At 42.9% G+C, this 21,324-nt stretch overlaps 6 non-coding genes across 6 annotated transcripts; 3 read left to right on the top strand and 3 right to left on the bottom strand.

The window, feature by feature from the left end:
- Positions 1-806: 806 nt before the first annotated feature.
- LOC140576016 (U1 spliceosomal RNA) lies at positions 807-968 on the bottom strand. Its single transcript, XR_011981255.1, has one exon. It is a non-coding gene; the product is annotated as a U1 spliceosomal RNA (small nuclear RNA).
- Positions 969-4,951: 3,983 nt separating this feature from the next.
- On the top strand, positions 4,952-5,070 carry LOC140575871 (5S ribosomal RNA). The gene has a single exon (XR_011981127.1). It is a non-coding gene; the product is annotated as a 5S ribosomal RNA (ribosomal RNA).
- Positions 5,071-7,224: 2,154 nt separating this feature from the next.
- LOC140576014 (U1 spliceosomal RNA) lies at positions 7,225-7,386 on the bottom strand. The gene has a single exon (XR_011981254.1). It is a non-coding gene; the product is annotated as a U1 spliceosomal RNA (small nuclear RNA).
- A 3,983-nt stretch (positions 7,387-11,369) lies between these two features.
- Positions 11,370-11,488, top strand: LOC140575859 (5S ribosomal RNA). The gene has a single exon (XR_011981116.1). It is a non-coding gene; the product is annotated as a 5S ribosomal RNA (ribosomal RNA).
- A 2,150-nt stretch (positions 11,489-13,638) lies between these two features.
- On the bottom strand, positions 13,639-13,800 carry LOC140576013 (U1 spliceosomal RNA). The gene has a single exon (XR_011981253.1). It is a non-coding gene; the product is annotated as a U1 spliceosomal RNA (small nuclear RNA).
- A 4,029-nt stretch (positions 13,801-17,829) lies between these two features.
- On the top strand, positions 17,830-17,948 carry LOC140576366 (5S ribosomal RNA). Its single transcript, XR_011981582.1, has one exon. It is a non-coding gene; the product is annotated as a 5S ribosomal RNA (ribosomal RNA).
- The last annotated feature ends 3,376 nt before the right edge of the window (positions 17,949-21,324 follow it).

The following is a 21,324-nucleotide window of genomic DNA, read 5'->3' as shown; positions in this document are numbered from 1 at the left end:
CCTGTTACTCCCAATATTCAATAATCATTTATCAAGAGTAAAAAAAATGTAAACTGTAATGAATGTGGACAAGAACAGCTTCTTTTCCACACTAAAAAAAGGACTATGAAATATCAAATAAAATGCGAAATTAAATAATCTTTTAAAAACGTCTGTATAGAAATAGATACATCTTAATTATTGTCAATTGTATTTGTCACAAAAAGTGGCATTTGCATTTATTTGTGTTACTTGTGTAGTCTATAAAATATGTAAAATGTTCATGCTATCAAATGTAAAATAAGAAAATGAAGTTACTTATCACACCTAGTATGAATTAATTTAACCCTCAGTATATTGTATGGATACAACACTGACGTTATACTGAAGCTTTTCTGTTCTATGTGTTAGCAGGAGAAATAACTGAGCTTTACTTATTAAGAGTGGAAAATGATCCATCGGTTGTCTTCACTTTTCCCTATTCTCCCCAGCGAGAAGCCGAAACTAACTGATAAGTGCCTGATGTACTGAAGAGGCCTCCAGACCTCTATGAGGTTATGTGTTTGCTGGGATAAACTCCATGATACACATTCTACTTATAACAAATTCGCTTGTTCTCTATTGGGAAAACAGGCAGTGACGGAGAGTATGACATTTTTCAGGGTAAAATAGATACACTACATAAACATCTTCCAATAATTACATTAAAAGTTACTTACACATATTATAGTAGAAGCTGAACCCAATGTGAAACAAGTTCATAACAACATGTCATACTATTCACATGTTTGTCTATCTCAGATTGCTCCTTTCTTCTACCCAAATATCAGGGGAGAGCACAGTCCTCCACTACCACAAATTATGCAGTCTAGCTTTTCTATTCTGTGTGTTAGCACAGGAGTCAGCACAACCAATGTAATGCAATTGCTGAGCCTCACCCTGGGTGAACCACCTTCTTGATCATGGTTTCTCCACTGCCAGATAAGTATGAGTTGTTCAGCGCCAACAGGGGAATCACTCCATCCTTTCTATTTCACATGCATGGTGAGGAGAAACAATAAGATAAGATAAGATAATCCTTTATTAGTCCCGCAGTGGGGAAATTCTCAGTGTCACAGCAGAAAGGGATAGCAAGACACTCAGTTACAAAAATATAGATAAATAATTTGCACTATATACACAATATAAATAAGAATTAAAAAGGAAATAACAATATTATTTACAGGTTATTGCAAATGACTCCTAATTGCACGTGTGTGTGTGTGTGTGGGGGGGGGGGGGGTATTGCACATGGTATTTTTGCATTGAGGGATCTCTGTTCCCTAAACATGTGTGTGTAGTTTAAGTGTGTGTATGTGGTCCGCTGGGAGCAGTGCTGGTTGTGGAGTCTGACGGCAGCAGGAAGGAAGGACCTGCGATACCGCTCCTTTACACATTTGGGATGAAGCAGCCTGTCACTAAAGGAGCTGCCCAGTGCTGCCAGAGTCTCATGCATGGGGTGGGAGCTGTTCTCCAGCATGGATGCCAGCTTGGTTGTCATCCTCCTGTCTCCCACCACCTGCACTGGGTCTAACAAGCACCCCAGGACAGAGCCGGCCCTCTTTATGAGCTTATTCAGTCTTTTCTTATCTGCAGTCGAGATGCTACTGCCCCAGCAGACGACTCCATAAAAGATGGCAGATGCCACCACTGTGTCGAAGAAAGTCCTCAGGAGTGCTCCCTGCACCCAAAGGACCTCAGTCTCCTCAGTAGGTAGAGTCTGCTCTGGCCTTTCTTGAAGAGTGCAGCAGTGTTGACTGACCAGTCCAGTTTGTTGTTCAGATGAACACCCAGGTATTTATAAGAGTCCACACTCTCGATGTTCATACCCTGGATGTTCACTGATTGAGGGGGGTGTCTGCAACTGCGGAAATCCACCACCAGTTCTTTGTTTTTTCCTGCGTTTATCTGAAGGTGGTTCAGCGGACACCAGTCCACAAAGTCCTGGATCAGTTCTCTGTACTCGCTGTCCTCCACATTGGTTATGAGGCCGACGATCGCTGAGTCATCAGAGAACTTCTGGAGGTGACAGGTCGGTGAGCTGTACATGAAGTCAGCAGTGTACAGGGTGAAGAGGAACGGTGCCAAGACCGTTCCTTGAGGGGCTCCTGTGCTGCTGACCACCATATCAGAGATACAGGCCCGTCCCCTTACATACTGTGGTCGGTTGGTGAGGTAGTCCAGTATCCAGTTCGACAGGTGACTGTCCACTCCACAATGTCTCAGCTTGTCCTTTAGGAGGCCTGGCTGTATGGTGTTAAATGCACTGGAGAAATCAAAGAAGGTGATCCTCACAGTGCTGCCGGGCTTCTCCAGGTGAGAAAGAGTTCTGTGTAGAAGCATCATCCACCCCGACGCCAGGTTGGTAGGCAAGCTGAAGAGGGTCCATGGATGGGCTCACCAAAGGGCGGATGTGGTTGATGACCAGCCTCTCCAGTGACTTCATCGGATGTCAGTGCCACCGGCCTGTAGCTGTTTAGGTCCTTCGGGTGCTGTGTTTTGGGCACAGGTACCACACAAGATGTTTTCCACATCTGTGGTACTCTTCCCAATTTCAGGCTCATGTTGAACATATGCTCAACTACCCTGCACAGCTGATGTGCGAAGGACTTGAGGAGCCTGGCACTGATTCCATCAGGACCTGTAGCTTTGTTTGCCTTGATCTTCCTCAGCTCATATGTCACCTGGGTTGTTGTCAAGGACAGGTTGGAGCAGGGGGGCTGGGTGCTGGAATGTGTGAATGAAAAAATGAGTCCAACCATAATACAATACTTTGCTGCACCACTAAATAAAACAAAGCTCAAGGCTCAACACTATAGAAACATTTAAAAGCAACCATTGAATTCTTCCATCGTTCACTGCGTCAGACATTTACATAGCTAAATATTATTGCAATCAATGAAACCGACGCTTAAATTCGTAAAATACACAAATATGGCACACACAAACATAACTAACCATTCTCATTTAAATTAACTTCACAGGGATTAAAAAAAAAAAAGTCTTACACAGAAGTTGTAGTTTCCGGAAACTCCAAGATGAGCTACTGAAAAGAAACCATCTGAAGATGCGCTTTAACTAAAGAAACTCGCCGGTTTTATAAAGGACATGTTTTATGTAACTGTGTTTTATCTGCTCGTTTTACTTAAGTCACTATTGCTGAACACGGGCGGACACGAAAAAACACTAGGAGGAATGTCGATATGTTCACAACTACAGCCATCATCGTTGAGTTAGCCTGCAGCAGACTGCAGCTGCTAACAGCAGGACAGCCATGCGTTGTGCAAGAATACAAAGCTACAACGACAGTCTGTATACCTTTAGCTTTGTAATGGGAAACAGACTGCACAAGCAGACGTGTAGACCTGTGACAAACTGAACTATCCCGAATACCGTTCAGACCTGCTTTAGTCAACCAGTATTTAGTCAGTCACTAATTGTGCAAGTTCTCCCACTTAAAAAAAATGAGAGAGGCCTGTAATTCACATCATAGGTAGACCTCAACTATGAGAGACAAAATGAGGGAAAAAATCTGAAAATCACATTGTCTGATTTTTAAAGAATTTATTTGCAAATAATGGTGGAAAATAAGTATTTGGTCACCTACAAACAAGCAAGATTTCTGGCTGTCACAGGCCTGTAACTTCTTCTTTAAGAGGCTTCTCTGTCCTCCACTCATTACCTGTATTAATGGCACCTGTTTGAACTCGTTAACAGTAGAAAAGACAACTGCCCACAACCTCAAACAGTCACACTCCAAACCCCACTATGGTGAAGACCAAAGAGCTGTCGAAGGACACCAGAAACAAAATTGTAGACCTGCACCAGGCTGGGAAGACTGAATCTGCAATAGGCAAGCAGCTTGGTGTGAAGAAATCTACTGTGGGAGCAATAATCAGAAAATGGGAGACCTACAAGACCACTGCTAATGTGTTTGGTACAAACACAACTCGTGAATGCTGAGTTGCATCCAAAGAACACCCTACCAACTGTGAAGCATGGGGGTGGCAACATCATGCTTTGGGGCTGTTTCTCTGCAAAGGGACTAGGACGACTGGTCCATGTACATGAAAGAATGAATGGGGCCATGTGTTGTGAGATTTTGAGTGCAAACCTCCTTCCATCAGCAAGGGCATTGAAGATGAAACGTGGCTGGGTCTTTCAGCATGATAATGATCCCAAGCACACTGCCAGGGCAACAAAGGAGTGGCTTCGTAAGAAGCATTTCAAGGCCTAGCCAGTCTCCAGATCTCAACCCCATAGAAAACCTTTGGAGGGAGTTGAAAGTCCGCGTTGCCCACCGACAGCCCCACAATATCACTGCTCTAGAGGAGATCTGCATGGAGGAATGGGCCAACATACCAGCAACGGTGTATGCCTACCTTGTGAAGACTTACAGAAAACGTTTGACCTCTGCTATTGCCAACAAAGGATATATAACAAAGTATTGAGATGAACTTTTGTTATTGATCAAATACTTATTTCCCACCATTATTTGCAAATAAATTCTTTAAAAATGAGACAATGTGATTTTCTCATTTAATATTTTTCTCATTTTGTCTCTCATAGTTGAGGTGTACCTATGATGTGAATTACAGGCCTCTCTTATCTTTTTAAGTGTGAGAACTTGCACAATTGGTGACTGACGAAATCCTTTTTTCCCCCACTGTATAGCTAGCTAATAACCCTAAGACTGCAGCTGTAAAGTACAATAGACGGATCCAGCGTTAGATGTTCAACGTAGTTGAACGTTTTCGTATAGCTTTCAGTATTTGAGATACCTCACGAACAACCACATGAAGCAATTCGGAGCAGCTGGTGATACACAGTCTACTTTCACCGAATAAAGGGGGGAGGGGGGGTGTGTAGTGTGGAAGAGGCAGGCGTATTTTGCTGCATGCTTATAAATAGGCTAAGTGGAAGCAGTGCTTTCGCTTACGGCCATACCACCCTGAGCACGCCCGATCTCGTCTGATCTCGGAAGCTAAGCAGGGTCGGGCCTGGTTAGTACTTGGATGGGAGACCGCCTGGGAATACCAGGTGCTGTAAGCTTTTCTCATCCTCAAGCACTCACATGCACATTCTTTCACTTGCTCTTCTTCCTTTTACTCCATCTTACTTTATGCTTTCACAAATATACAACACATTACACTTTTTTACCCATACCTCCTTGTATTACATTTCATACACTCTGTGGAGTCTTAGGAGTTGAAACTTTTCAGCGGAAAATTGCCGTTAAAGCCCACCTGCATGGCCTGCCATGGGATGGAAACCAATCACTTGTAGTTTGGCTTAATTATAGCCAAATTCTTACAAAACACTGAAAAATATCAAACCAGAACTCTGTGGAGGGAATGCTGTGGATAAAAGGAACCCAAGCCTGTCAGTAGGGGTCAGTGTACGTTTGAGGAAACTGACAACATGGGGGAAAGTCTGTTACAGCATGTCAACGCATAGCAAGACTACAACCAATCATAATGACAGCGCTTGGGTGGGCCGACCTCAATATTTGCTATTTAAAAAAAACACCTGCTAATTTAGATCATAATTAGGTCATATTAAAGCAACACATCACGAAAGGGAGTAAGCTGTGGGGAAATAACAGCACCGTTTCATCACAGTCGTGATGTTATTTCACCGTTACACACAACCTCAGGTCGTGGGCCTTCATTCATGGGTTCCCGTTCTCGTTTCGGGGGCGGGGAGGGGAGCAAATCAAAAGTCCTTCACCACTTGTGAATTATTTTCTAGGAAGTGGAATGGCTGATTTCCAGTTGCATTGAGGTTTTTAAAATTCTCCTCCCAGATCTGCGTGCATCTACAACAGTTGTTCTTTTATCCCCCTGAAGCTTCACAGAGCTCTTTGAACTTGACATGGCGACACACACTTCCCTTAGTTAAATGGCTGGCTGGCCCACTCAGCCCGAGCCTGCTTCATCGGCATCCCTGCAACTCGCAACTCACCTGAGAGCGATGCTTCACCCGGCGTGCCAGCCTCTTGTTTTGTTTTCCCGGCTTCCATATTGGTAGGAAGTAGCCCCTGCATTTATCCCATAGTCATGTTGTAGCTTAGTATGTCAAATTTAAGGGTGTAAATAAAAGAAGCCAAGACTGTTGAGAAACATTTGGAATTTTAGAATTGACCTGTTTTACAACCGCATTTGACTGATGTGGGGTTTTTTTTTGTTTTTGTTTTTTTTTTGCAGTTGAAGGAGAACACAAGCTTAATTATTAAACTGCGGCAAAGTAAATACAGCACCATATTCCGACGTTGGGTAAGGCCTTTTATGTTGACAAGACCGAGTCTGCCGGCCGGTGTGAGCCTTTGCTGCTGTGTCGGTTTACTCCTGAAAGAGCAGTAAATGGAAGCTCCCTGTGCTTCAGAATGAAAAAGCACCTGTTACTCCCAATATTCAATAATCATTTATCAAGAGTAAAAAAAATGTAAACTGTAATGAATGTGGACAAGAACAGCTTCTTTTCCACACTAAAAAAAGGACTATGAAATATAAAATAAAATGCGAAATTAAATAATCTTTAATTTAAAAACGTCTGTATAGAAATAGATACATCTTAATTATTGTCAATTGTATTTGTCACAAAAAGTGGCATTTGCATTTATTTGTGTTACTTGTGTAGTCTATAAAATATGTAAAATGTTCATGCTATCAAATGTAAAATAAGAAAATGAAGTTACTTATCACACCTAGTATGAATTAATTTAACCCTCAGTATATTGTATGGATACAACACTGACGTTATACTGAAGCTTTTCTGTTCTATGTGTTAGCAGGAGAAATAACTGAGCTTTACTTATTAAGAGTGGAAAATGATCCATCGGTTGTCTTCACTTTTCCCTATTCTCCCCAGCGAGAAGCCGAAACTAACTGATAAGTGCCTGATGTACTGAAGAGGCCTCCAGACCTCTATGAGGTTATGTGTTTGCTGGGATAAACTCCATGATACACATTCTACTTATAACAAATTCGCTTGTTCTCTATTGGGAAAACAGGCAGTGACGGAGAGTATGACATTTTTCAGGGTAAAATAGATACACTACATAAACATCTTCCAATAATTACATTAAAAGTTACTTACACATATTATAGTAGAAGCTGAACCCAATGTGAAACAAGTTCATAACAACATGTCATACTATTCACATGTTTGTCTATCTCAGATTGCTCCTTTCTTCTACCCAAATATCAGGGGAGAGCACAGTCCTCCACTACCACAAATTATGCAGTCTAGCTTTTCTATTCTGTGTGTTAGCACAGGAGTCAGCACAACCAATGTAATGCAATTGCTGAGCCTCACCCTGGGTGAACCACCTTCTTGATCATGGTTTCTCCACTGCCAGATAAGTATGAGTTGTTCAGCGCCAACAGGGGAATCACTCCATCCTTTCTATTTCACATGCATGGTGAGGAGAAACAATAAGATAAGATAAGATAATCCTTTATTAGTCCCGCAGTGGGGAAATTCTCAGTGTCACAGCAGAAAGGGATAGCAAGACACTCAGTTACAAAAATATAGATAAATAATTTGCACTATATACACAATATAAATAAGAATTAAAAAGGAAATAACAATATTATTTACAGGTTATTGCAAATGACTCCTAATTGCACGTGTGTGTGTGTGTGGGGGGGGGGGGGGTATTGCACATGGTATTTTTGCATTGAGGGATCTCTGTTCCCTAAACATGTGTGTGTAGTTTAAGTGTGTGTGTATGTGGTCCGCTGGGAGCAGTGCTGGTTGTGGAGTCTGACGGCAGCAGGAAGGAAGGACCTGCGATACCGCTCCTTTACACATTTGGGATGAAGCAGCCTGTCACTAAAGGAGCTGCCCAGTGCTGCCAGAGTCTCATGCATGGGGTGGGAGCTGTTCTCCAGCATGGATGCCAGCTTGGTTGTCATCCTCCTGTCTCCCACCACCTGCACTGGGTCTAACAAGCACCCCAGGACAGAGCCGGCCCTCTTTATGAGCTTATTCAGTCTTTTCTTATCTGCAGTCGAGATGCTACTGCCCCAGCAGACGACTCCATAAAAGATGGCAGATGCCACCACTGTGTCGAAGAAAGTCCTCAGGAGTGCTCCCTGCACCCAAAGGACCTCAGTCTCCTCAGTAGGTAGAGTCTGCTCTGGCCTTTCTTGAAGAGTGCAGCAGTGTTGACTGACCAGTCCAGTTTGTTGTTCAGATGAACACCCAGGTATTTATAAGAGTCCACACTCTCGATGTTCATACCCTGGATGTTCACTGATTGAGGGGGGTGTCTGCAACTGCGGAAATCCACCACCAGTTCTTTGTTTTTTCCTGCGTTTATCTGAAGGTGGTTCAGCGGACACCAGTCCACAAAGTCCTGGATCAGTTCTCTGTACTCGCTGTCCTCCACATTGGTTATGAGGCCGACGATCGCTGAGTCATCAGAGAACTTCTGGAGGTGACAGGTCGGTGAGCTGTACATGAAGTCAGCAGTGTACAGGGTGAAGAGGAACGGTGCCAAGACCGTTCCTTGAGGGGCTCCTGTGCTGCTGACCACCATATCAGAGATACAGGCCCGTCCCCTTACATACTGTGGTCGGTTGGTGAGGTAGTCCAGTATCCAGTTCGACAGGTGACTGTCCACTCCACAATGTCTCAGCTTGTCCTTTAGGAGGCCTGGCTGTATGGTGTTAAATGCACTGGAGAAATCAAAGAAGGTGATCCTCACAGTGCTGCCGGGCTTCTCCAGGTGAGAAAGAGTTCTGTGTAGAAGCATCATCCACCCCGACGCCAGGTTGGTAGGCAAGCTGAAGAGGGTCCATGGATGGGCTCACCAAAGGGCGGATGTGGTTGATGACCAGCCTCTCCAGTGACTTCATCGGATGTCAGTGCCACCGGCCTGTAGCTGTTTAGGTCCTTCGGGTGCTGTGTTTTGGGCACAGGTACCACACAAGATGTTTTCCACATCTGTGGTACTCTTCCCAATTTCAGGCTCATGTTGAACATATGCTCAACTACCCTGCACAGCTGATGTGCGAAGGACTTGAGGAGCCTGGCACTGATTCCATCAGGACCTGTAGCTTTGTTTGCCTTGATCTTCCTCAGCTCATATGTCACCTGGGTTGTTGTCAAGGACAGGTTGGAGCAGGGGGGCTGGGTGCTGGAATGTGTGAATGAAAAAATGAGTCCAACCATAATACAATACTTTGCTGCACCACTAAATAAAACAAAGCTCAAGGCTCAACACTATAGAAACATTTAAAAGCAACCATTGAATTCTTCCATCGTTCACTGCGTCAGACATTTACATAGCTAAATATTATTGCAATCAATGAAACCGACGCTTAAATTCGTAAAATACACAAATATGGCACACACAAACATAACTAACCATTCTCATTTAAATTAACTTCACAGGGATTAAAAAAAAAAAAGTCTTACACAGAAGTTGTAGTTTCCGGAAACTCCAAGATGAGCTACTGAAAAGAAACCATCTGAAGATGCGCTTTAACTAAAGAAACTCGCCGGTTTTATAAAGGACATGTTTTATGTAACTGTGTTTTATCTGCTCGTTTTACTTAAGTCACTATTGCTGAACACGGGCGGACACGAAAAAACACTAGGAGGAATGTCGATATGTTCACAACTACAGCCATCATCGTTGAGTTAGCCTGCAGCAGACTGCAGCTGCTAACAGCAGGACAGCCATGCGTTGTGCAAGAATACAAAGCTACAACGACAGTCTGTATACCTTTAGCTTTGTAATGGGAAACAGACTGCACAAGCAGACGTGTAGACCTGTGACAAACTGAACTATCCCGAATACCGTTCAGACCTGCTTTAGTCAACCAGTATTTAGTCAGTCACTAATTGTGCAAGTTCTCCCACTTAAAAAAAATGAGAGAGGCCTGTAATTCACATCATAGGTAGACCTCAACTATGAGAGACAAAATGAGGGAAAAAATCTGAAAATCACATTGTCTGATTTTTAAAGAATTTATTTGCAAATAATGGTGGAAAATAAGTATTTGGTCACCTACAAACAAGCAAGATTTCTGGCTGTCACAGGCCTGTAACTTCTTCTTTAAGAGGCTTCTCTGTCCTCCACTCATTACCTGTATTAATGGCACCTGTTTGAACTCGTTAACAGTAGAAAAGACAACTGCCCACAACCTCAAACAGTCACACTCCAAACCCCACTATGGTGAAGACCAAAGAGCTGTCGAAGGACACCAGAAACAAAATTGTAGACCTGCACCAGGCTGGGAAGACTGAATCTGCAATAGGCAAGCAGCTTGGTGTGAAGAAATCTACTGTGGGAGCAATAATCAGAAAATGGGAGACCTACAAGACCACTGCTAATGTGTTTGGTACAAACACAACTCGTGAATGCTGAGTTGCATCCAAAGAACACCCTACCAACTGTGAAGCATGGGGGTGGCAACATCATGCTTTGGGGCTGTTTCTCTGCAAAGGGACTAGGACGACTGGTCCATGTACATGAAAGAATGAATGGGGCCATGTGTTGTGAGATTTTGAGTGCAAACCTCCTTCCATCAGCAAGGGCATTGAAGATGAAACGTGGCTGGGTCTTTCAGCATGATAATGATCCCAAGCACACTGCCAGGGCAACAAAGGAGTGGCTTCGTAAGAAGCATTTCAAGGCCTAGCCAGTCTCCAGATCTCAACCCCATAGAAAACCTTTGGAGGGAGTTGAAAGTCCGCGTTGCCCACCGACAGCCCCACAATATCACTGCTCTAGAGGAGATCTGCATGGAGGAATGGGCCAACATACCAGCAACGGTGTATGCCTACCTTGTGAAGACTTACAGAAAACGTTTGACCTCTGCTATTGCCAACAAAGGATATATAACAAAGTATTGAGATGAACTTTTGTTATTGATCAAATACTTATTTCCCACCATTATTTGCAAATAAATTCTTTAAAAATGAGACAATGTGATTTTCTCATTTAATATTTTTCTCATTTTGTCTCTCATAGTTGAGGTGTACCTATGATGTGAATTACAGGCCTCTCTTATCTTTTTAAGTGTGAGAACTTGCACAATTGGTGACTGACGAAATCCTTTTTTCCCCCACTGTATAGCTAGCTAATAACCCTAAGACTGCAGCTGTAAAGTACAATAGACGGATCCAGCGTTAGATGTTCAACGTAGTTGAACGTTTTCGTATAGCTTTCAGTATTTGAGATACCTCACGAACAACCACATGAAGCAATTCGGAGCAGCTGGTGATACACAGTCTACTTTCACCGAATAAAGGGGGGAGGGGGGGTGTGTAGTGTGGAAGAGGCAGGCGTATTTTGCTGCATGCTTATAAATAGGCTAAGTGGAAGCAGTGCTTTCGCTTACGGCCATACCACCCTGAGCACGCCCGATCTCGTCTGATCTCGGAAGCTAAGCAGGGTCGGGCCTGGTTAGTACTTGGATGGGAGACCGCCTGGGAATACCAGGTGCTGTAAGCTTTTCTCATCCTCAAGCACTCACATGCACATTCTTTCACTTGCTCTTCTTCCTTTTACTCCATCTTACTTTATGCTTTCACAAATATACAACACATTACACTTTTTTACCCATACCTCCTTGTATTACATTTCATACACTCTGTGGAGTCTTAGGAGTTGAAACTTTTCAGCGGAAAATTGCTGTTAAAGCCCACCTGCATGGCCTGCCATGGGATGGAAACCAATCACTTGTAGTTTGGCTTAATTATAGCCAAATTCTTACAAAACACTGAAAAATATCAAACCAGAACTCTGTGGAGGGAATGCTGTGGATAAAAGGAACCCAAGCCTGTCAGTAGGGGTCAGTGTACGTTTGAGGAAACTGACAACATGGGGGAAAGTCTGTTACAGCATGTCAACGCATAGCAAGACTACAACCAATCATAATGACAGCGCTTGGGTGGGCCGACCTCAATATTTGCTATTTAAAAAAAACACCTGCTAATTTAGATCATAATTAGGTCATATTAAAGCAACACATCACGAAAGGGAGTAAGCTGTGGGGAAATAACAGCACCGTTTCATCACAGTCGTGATGTTATTTCACCGTTACACACAACCTCAGGTCGTGGGCCTTCATTCATGGGTTCCCGTTCTCGTTTCGGGGGCGGGGAGGGGAGCAAATCAAAAGTCCTTCACCACTTGTGAATTATTTTCTAGGAAGTGGAATGGCTGATTTCCAGTTGCATTGAGGTTTTTAAAATTCTCCTCCCAGATCTGCGTGCATCTACAACAGTTGTTCTTTTATCCCCCTGAAGCTTCACAGAGCTCTTTGAACTTGACATGGCGACACACACTTCCCTTAGTTAAATGGCTGGCTGGCCCACTCAGCCCGAGCCTGCTTCATCGGCATCCCTGCAACTCGCAACTCACCTGAGAGCGATGCTTCACCCGGCGTGCCAGCCTCTTGTTTTGTTTTCCCGGCTTCCATATTGGTAGGAAGTAGCCCCTGCATTTATCCCATAGTCATGTTGTAGCTTAGTATGTCAAATTTAAGGGTGTAAATAAAAGAAGCCAAGACTGTTGAGAAACATTTGGAATTTTAGAATTGACCTGTTTTACAACCGCATTTGACTGATGTGGGGTTTTTTTTTGTTTTTGTTTTTTTTTTGCAGTTGAAGGAGAACACAAGCTTAATTATTAAACTGCGGCAAAGTAAATACAGCACCATATTCCGACGTTGGGTAAGGCCTTTTATGTTGACAAGACCGAGTCTGCCGGCCGGTGTGAGCCTTTGCTGCTGTGTCGGTTTACTCCTGAAAGAGCAGTAAATGGAAGCTCCCTGTGCTTCAGAATGAAAAAGCACCTGTTACTCCCAATATTCAATAATCATTTATCAAGAGTAAAAAAAATGTAAACTGTAATGAATGTGGACAAGAACAGCTTCTTTTCCACACTAAAAAAAGGACTATGAAATATAAAATAAAATGCGAAATTAAATAATCTTTTAAAAACGTCTGTATAGAAATAGATACATCTTAATTATTGTCAATTGTATTTGTCACAAAAAGTGGCATTTGCATTTATTTGTGTTACTTGTGTAGTCTATAAAATATGTAAAATGTTCATGCTATCAAATGTAAAATAAGAAAATGAAGTTACTTATCACACCTAGTATGAATTAATTTAACCCTCAGTATATTGTATGGATACAACACTGACGTTATACTGAAGCTTTTCTGTTCTATGTGTTAGCAGGAGAAATAACTGAGCTTTACTTATTAAGAGTGGAAAATGATCCATCGGTTGTCTTCACTTTTCCCTATTCTCCCCAGCGAGAAGCCGAAACTAACTGATAAGTGCCTGATGTACTGAAGAGGCCTCCAGACCTCTATGAGGTTATGTGTTTGCTGGGATAAACTCCATGATACACATTCTACTTATAACAAATTCGCTTGTTCTCTATTGGGAAAACAGGCAGTGACGGAGAGTATGACATTTTTCAGGGTAAAATAGATACACTACATAAACATCTTCCAATAATTACATTAAAAGTTACTTACACATATTATAGTAGAAGCTGAACCCAATGTGAAACAAGTTCATAACAACATGTCATACTATTCACATGTTTGTCTATCTCAGATTGCTCCTTTCTTCTACCCAAATATCAGGGGAGAGCACAGTCCTCCACTACCACAAATTATGCAGTCTAGCTTTTCTATTCTGTGTGTTAGCACAGGAGTCAGCACAACCAATGTAATGCAATTGCTGAGCCTCACCCTGGGTGAACCACCTTCTTGATCATGGTTTCTCCACTGCCAGATAAGTATGAGTTGTTCAGCGCCAACAGGGGAATCACTCCATCCTTTCTATTTCACATGCATGGTGAGGAGAAACAATAAGATAAGATAAGATAATCCTTTATTAGTCCCGCAGTGGGGAAATTCTCAGTGTCACAGCAGAAAGGGATAGCAAGACACTCAGTTACAAAAATATAGATAAATAATTTGCACTATATACACAATATAAATAAGAATTAAAAAGGAAATAACAATATTATTTACAGGTTATTGCAAATGACTCCTAATTGCACGTGTGTGTGTGTGTGTGTGGGGGGGGGGGGGTATTGCACATGGTATTTTTGCATTGAGGGATCTCTGTTCCCTAAACATGTGTGTGTAGTTTAAGTGTGTGTGTATGTGGTCCGCTGGGAGCAGTGCTGGTTGTGGAGTCTGACGGCAGCAGGAAGGAAGGACCTGCGATACCGCTCCTTTACACATTTGGGATGAAGCAGCCTGTCACTAAAGGAGCTGCCCAGTGCTGCCAGAGTCTCATGCATGGGGTGGGAGCTGTTCTCCAGCATGGATGCCAGCTTGGTTGTCATCCTCCTGTCTCCCACCACCTGCACTGGGTCTAACAAGCACCCCAGGACAGAGCCGGCCCTCTTTATGAGCTTATTCAGTCTTTTCTTATCTGCAGTCGAGATGCTACTGCCCCAGCAGACGACTCCATAAAAGATGGCAGATGCCACCACTGTGTCGAAGAAAGTCCTCAGGAGTGCTCCCTGCACCCAAAGGACCTCAGTCTCCTCAGTAGGTAGAGTCTGCTCTGGCCTTTCTTGAAGAGTGCAGCAGTGTTGACTGACCAGTCCAGTTTGTTGTTCAGATGAACACCCAGGTATTTATAAGAGTCCACACTCTCGATGTTCATACCCTGGATGTTCACTGATTGAGGGGGGTGTCTGCAACTGCGGAAATCCACCACCAGTTCTTTGTTTTTTCCTGCGTTTATCTGAAGGTGGTTCAGCGGACACCAGTCCACAAAGTCCTGGATCAGTTCTCTGTACTCGCTGTCCTCCACATTGGTTATGAGGCCGACGATCGCTGAGTCATCAGAGAACTTCTGGAGGTGACAGGTCGGTGAGCTGTACATGAAGTCAGCAGTGTACAGGGTGAAGAGGAACGGTGCCAAGACCGTTCCTTGAGGGGCTCCTGTGCTGCTGACCACCATATCAGAGATACAGGCCCGTCCCCTTACATACTGTGGTCGGTTGGTGAGGTAGTCCAGTATCCAGTTCGACAGGTGACTGTCCACTCCACAATGTCTCAGCTTGTCCTTTAGGAGGCCTGGCTGTATGGTGTTAAATGCACTGGAGAAATCAAAGAAGGTGATCCTCACAGTGCTGCCGGGCTTCTCCAGGTGAGAAAGAGTTCTGTGTAGAAGCATCATCCACCCCGACGCCAGGTTGGTAGGCAAGCTGAAGAGGGTCCATGGATGGGCTCACCAAAGGGCGGATGTGGTTGATGACCAGCCTCTCCAGTGACTTCATCGGATGTCAGTGCCACCGGCCTGTAGCTGTTTAGGTCCTTCGGGTGCTGTGTTTTGGGCACAGGTACCACACAAGATGTTTTCCACATCTGTGGTACTCTTCCCAATTTCAGGCTCATGTTGAACATATGCTCAACTACCCTGCACAGCTGATGTGCGAAGGACTTGAGGAGCCTGGCACTGATTCCATCAGGACCTGTAGCTTTGTTTGCCTTGATCTTCCTCAGCTCATATGTCACCTGGGTTGTTGTCAAGGACAGGTTGGAGCAGGGGGGCTGGGTGCTGGAATGTGTGAATGAAAAAATGAGTCCAACCATAATACAATACTTTGCTGCACCACTAAATAAAACAAAGCTCAAGGCTCAACACTATAGAAACATTTAAAAGCAACCATTGAATTCTTCCATCGTTCACTGCGTCAGACATTTACATAGCTAAATATTATTGCAATCAATGAAACCGACGCTTAAATTCGTAAAATACACAAATATGGCACACACAAACATAACTAACCATTCTCATTTAAATTAACTTCACAGAGATTAAAAAAAAAAAAGTCTTACACAGAAGTTGTAGTTTCCGGAAACTCCAAGATGAGCTACTGAAAAGAAACCATCTGAAGATGCGCTTTAACTAAAGAAACTCGCCGGTTTTATAAAGGACATGTTTTATGTAACTGTGTTTTATCTGCTCGTTTTACTTAAGTCACTATTGCTGAACACGGGCGGACACGAAAAAACACTAGGAGGAATGTCGATATGTTCACAACTACAGCCATCATCGTTGAGTTAGCCTGCAGCAGACTGCAGCTGCTAACAGCAGGACAGCCATGCGTTGTGCAAGAATACAAAGCTACAACGACAGTCTGTATACCTTTAGCTTTGTAATGGGAAACAGACTGCACAAGCAGACGTGTAGACCTGTGACAAACTGAACTATCCCGAATACCGTTCAGACCTGCTTTAGTCAACCAGTATTTAGTCAGTCACTAATTGTGCAAGTTCTCCCACTTAAAAAAAATGAGAGAGGCCTGTAATTCACATCATAGGTAGACCTCAACTATGAGAGACAAAATGAGGGAAAAAATCTGAAAATCACATTGTCTGATTTTTAAAGAATTTATTTGCAAATAATGGTGGAAAATAAGTATTTGGTCACCTACAAACAAGCAAGATTTCTGGCTGTCACAGGCCTGTAACTTCTTCTTTAAGAGGCTTCTCTGTCCTCCACTCATTACCTGTATTAATGGCACCTGTTTGAACTCGTTAACAGTAGAAAAGACAACTGCCCACAACCTCAAACAGTCACACTCCAAACCCCACTATGGTGAAGACCAAAGAGCTGTCGAAGGACACCAGAAACAAAATTGTAGACCTGCACCAGGCTGGGAAGACTGAATCTGCAATAGGCAAGCAGCTTGGTGTGAAGAAATCTACTGTGGGAGCAATAATCAGAAAATGGGAGACCTACAAGACCACTGCTAATGTGTTTGGTACAAACACAACTCGTGAATGCTGAGTTGCATCCAAAGAACACCCTACCAACTGTGAAGCATGGGGGTGGCAACATCATGCTTTGGGGCTGTTTCTCTGCAAAGGGACTAGGACGACTGGTCCATGTACATGAAAGAATGAATGGGGCCATGTGTTGTGAGATTTTGAGTGCAAACCTCCTTCCATCAGCAAGGGCATTGAAGATGAAACGTGGCTGGGTCTTTCAGCATGATAATGATCCCAAGCACACTGCCAGGGCAACAAAGGAGTGGCTTCGTAAGAAGCATTTCAAGGCCTAGCCAGTCTCCAGATCTCAACCCCATAGAAAACCTTTGGAGGGAGTTGAAAGTCCGCGTTGCCCACCGACAGCCCCACAATATCACTGCTCTAGAGGAGATCTGCATGGAGGAATGGGCCAACATACCAGCAACGGTGTATGCCTACCTTGTGAAGACTTACAGAAAACGTTTGACCTCTGCTATTGCCAACAAAGGATATATAACAAAGTATTGAGATGAACTTTTGTTATTGATCAAATACTTATTTCCCACCATTATTTGCAAATAAATTCTTTAAAAATGAGACAATGTGATTTTCTCATTTAATATTTTTCTCATTTTGTCTCTCATAGTTGAGGTGTACCTATGATGTGAATTACAGGCCTCTCTTATCTTTTTAAGTGTGAGAACTTGCACAATTGGTGACTGACGAAATCCTTTTTTCCCCCACTGTATAGCTAGCTAATAACCCTAAGACTGCAGCTGTAAAGTACAATAGACGGATCCAGCGTTAGATGTTCAACGTAGTTGAACGTTTTCGTATAGCTTTCAGTATTTGAGATACCTCACGAACAACCACATGAAGCAATTCGGAGCAGCTGGTGATACACAGTCTACTTTCACCGAATAAAGGGGGGAGGGGAAGGGGAGGGGAAGAGGGAGGGGAGGGGAGGGGAGAGCGAGCGGGGTGTGTAGTGTGAAAGAGGCAGGCGTATTTTGCTGCATGCTTATAAATAGGCTAAGTGGAAGCAGTGGTTTCGCTTACGGCCATACCGCCCTGAGCACGCCCGATCTCGTCTGATCTCGGAAGCTAAGCAGGGTCGGGCCTGGTTAGTACTTGGATGGGAGACCGCCTGGGAATACCAGGTGCTGTAAGCTTTTCTCATCCTCAAGCACTCACATGCACATTCTTTCACTTGCTCTTCTTCCTTTTACTCCATCTTACTTTACGCTTTCACAAATATACAACACATTACACTTTTTTTTTTTTTTTACACATACCTCCTTGTATTACATTTCATACACTCTGTGGAGTCTTAGGAGTTGAAAATTTTCAGCGGAAAATTGCCGTTAAAGCCCACCTGCATGGCCTGCCATGGGATGGAAACCAATCACTTGTAGTTTGGCTTAATTATAGCCAAATTCTTACAAAACACTGAAAAATATCAAACCAGAACTCTGTGGAAGGAATGCTGTGGATAAAAGGAACCCAAGCCTGTCAGTAGGGGTCAGTGTACGTTTGAGGAAACTGACAACATGGGGGAAAGTCTGTTACAGCATGTCAACGCATAGCAAGACTACAACCAATCATAATGACAGCGCTTGGGTGGGCCGATTCCAATATTTGCTATTTAAAAAAAACACCTGCTAATTTAGATCACTTAATTAGGTCATATTAAAGCAACACATCACGAAAGGGAGTAAGCTGTGGGGAAATAACAGCACCGTTTCATCACAGTCGTTATGTTATTTCACTGTTACACACAACCTCAGGTCGTGGGCCTTCATTCATGGGTTCCCGTTCTCGTTTCGGGGGCGGGGAGGGGAGCAAATCAAAAGTCCTTCACCACTTGTGAATTATTTTCTAGGAAGTGGAATGGCTGATTTCCAGTTGCATTGAGGTTTTTAAAATTCTCCTCCCAGATCTGCGTGCATCTACAACAGTTGTTCTTTTATCCCCCTGAAGCTTCACAGAGCTCTTTGAACTTGAAATGGCGACACACACTTCCCTTAGTTAAATGGCTGGCCGGCCCACTCAGCCCGAGCCTGCTTCATCGGCATCCCTGCAACTCGCAACTCACCTGAGAGCGATGCTTCACCCGGCGTGCCAGCCTCTTGTTTTGTTTTCCCGGCTTCCATATTGGTAGGAAGTAGCCCCTGCATTTATCCCATAGTCATGTTGTAGCTTAGTATGTCAAATTTAAGGGTGTAAATAAAAGAAGCCAAGACTGTTGAGAAACATTTGGAATTTTAGAATTGACCTGTTTTACAACCGCATTTGACTGATGTGGGTTTTTTTTTTGTTTTTGTTTTTTTTTTGCAGTTGAAGGAGAACACAAGCTTAATTATTAAACTGCGGCAAAGTAAATACAGCACCATATTCCGACGTTGGGTAAGGCCTTTTATGTTGACAAGACCGAGTCTGCCGGCCGGTGTGAGCCTTTGCTGCTGTGTCGGTTTACTCCTGAAAGAGCAGTAAATGGAAGCTCCCTGTGCTTCAGAATGAAAAAGCACCTGTTACTCCCAATATTCAATAATCATTTATCAAGAGTAAAAAAAATGTAAACTGTAATGAATGTGGACAAGAACAGCTTCTTTTCCACACTAAAAAAAGGACTATGAAATATCAAATAAAATGCGAAATTAAATAATCTTTTAAAAACGTCTGTATAGAAATAGATACATCTTAATTATTGTCAATTGTATTTGTCACAAAAAGTGGCATTTGCATTTATTTGTGTTACTTGTGTAGTCTATAAAATATGTAAAATGTTCATGCTATCAAATGTAAAATAAGAAAATGAAGTTACTTATCACACCTAGTATGAATTAATTTAACCCTCAGTATATTGTATGGATACAACACTGACGTTATACTGAAGCTTTTCTGTTCTATGTGTTAGCAGGAGAAATAACTGAGCTTTACTTATTAAGAGTGGAAAATGATCCATCGGTTGTCTTCACTTTTCCCTATTCTCCCCAGCGAGAAGCCGAAACTAACTGATAAGTGCCTGATGTACTGAAGAGGCCTCCAGACCTCTATAAGTTATATGTTTGCTGGGATAAACTCCATGATACACATTCTACTCATAACAAATTCGCTTAGTCTCTTTTGGGAAAACAGGCAGTGACGGAGAGTATGACATTTTCAGGGTGAAATAGATACACTACATAAATATCTTCCAATAATTACATTAAAAGTTACTTACACATATGCGTCGGACATTTACATAAATATTATTGCAATCGATGAAACCGACGCTTAAATTCGTAAAATCCACAAATATGGCACACATAAACATAACTAACCATTCTCATTTAAATTAACTTCACAGAGATAAAAAAAAAAAAAGTCTTACACAGAAGTTGTAGTTTCCGGAAACTCCAAGATGAGCTACTGAAAAGAAACCATCTGAAGATGCGCTTTAACTAAAGAAACTCGCCGGTTTTATAAAGGACATGTTTTATGTAACTGTGTTTTATCTGCTCGTTTTACTTAAGTCACTATTGCTGAACACGGGCGGACACGAAAAAACACTAGGAGGAATGTCGATATGTTCACAACTACAGCCATCATCGTTGAGTTAGCCTGCAGCAGACTGCAGCTGCTAACAGCAGGACAGCCATGCGTTGTGCAAGAATACAAAGCTACAACGACAGTCTGTATACCTTTAGCTTTGTAATGGGAAACAGACTGCACAAGCAGACGTGTAGACCTGTGACAAACTGAACTATCCCGAATACCGTTCAGACCTGCTTTAGTCAACCAGTATTTAGTCAGTCACTAATTGTGCAAGTTCTCCCACTTAAAAAAAATGAGAGAGGCCTGTAATTCACATCATAGGTAGACCTCAACTATGAGAGACAAAATGAGGGAAAAAATCTGAAAATCACATTGTCTGATTTTTAAAGAATTTATTTGCAAATAATGGTGGAAAATAAGTATTTGGTCACCTACAAACAAGCAAGATTTCTGGCTGTCACAGGCCTGTAACTTCTTCTTTAAGAGGCTTCTCTGTCCTCCACTCATTACCTGTATTAATGGCACCTGTTTGAACTCGTTAACAGTAGAAAAGACAACTGCCCACAACCTCAAACAGTCACACTCCAAACCCCACTATGGTGAAGACCAAAGAGCTGTCGAAGGACACCAGAAACAAAATTGTAGACCTGCACCAGGCTGGGAAGACTGAATCTGCAATAGGCAAGCAGCTTGGTGTGAAGAAATCTACTGTGGGAGCAATAATCAGAAAATGGGAGACCTACAAGACCACTGCTAATGTGTTTGGTACAAACACAACTCGTGAATGCTGAGTTGCATCCAAAGAACACCCTACCAACTGTGAAGCATGGGGGTGGCAACATCATGCTTTGGGGCTGTTTCTCTGCAAAGGGACTAGGACGACTGGTCCATGTACATGAAAGAATGAATGGGGCCATGTGTTGTGAGATTTTGAGTGCAAACCTCCTTCCATCAGCAAGGGCATTGAAGATGAAACGTGGCTGGGTCTTTCAGCATGATAATGATCCCAAG

This window comes from Salminus brasiliensis, chromosome 13, assembly GCF_030463535.1.
Source record: "Salminus brasiliensis chromosome 13, fSalBra1.hap2, whole genome shotgun sequence".
NCBI classification, from domain to species: domain Eukaryota; kingdom Metazoa; phylum Chordata; class Actinopteri; order Characiformes; family Bryconidae; genus Salminus; species Salminus brasiliensis.
This window is presented reverse-complemented; position numbering and strand designations above follow the sequence as displayed.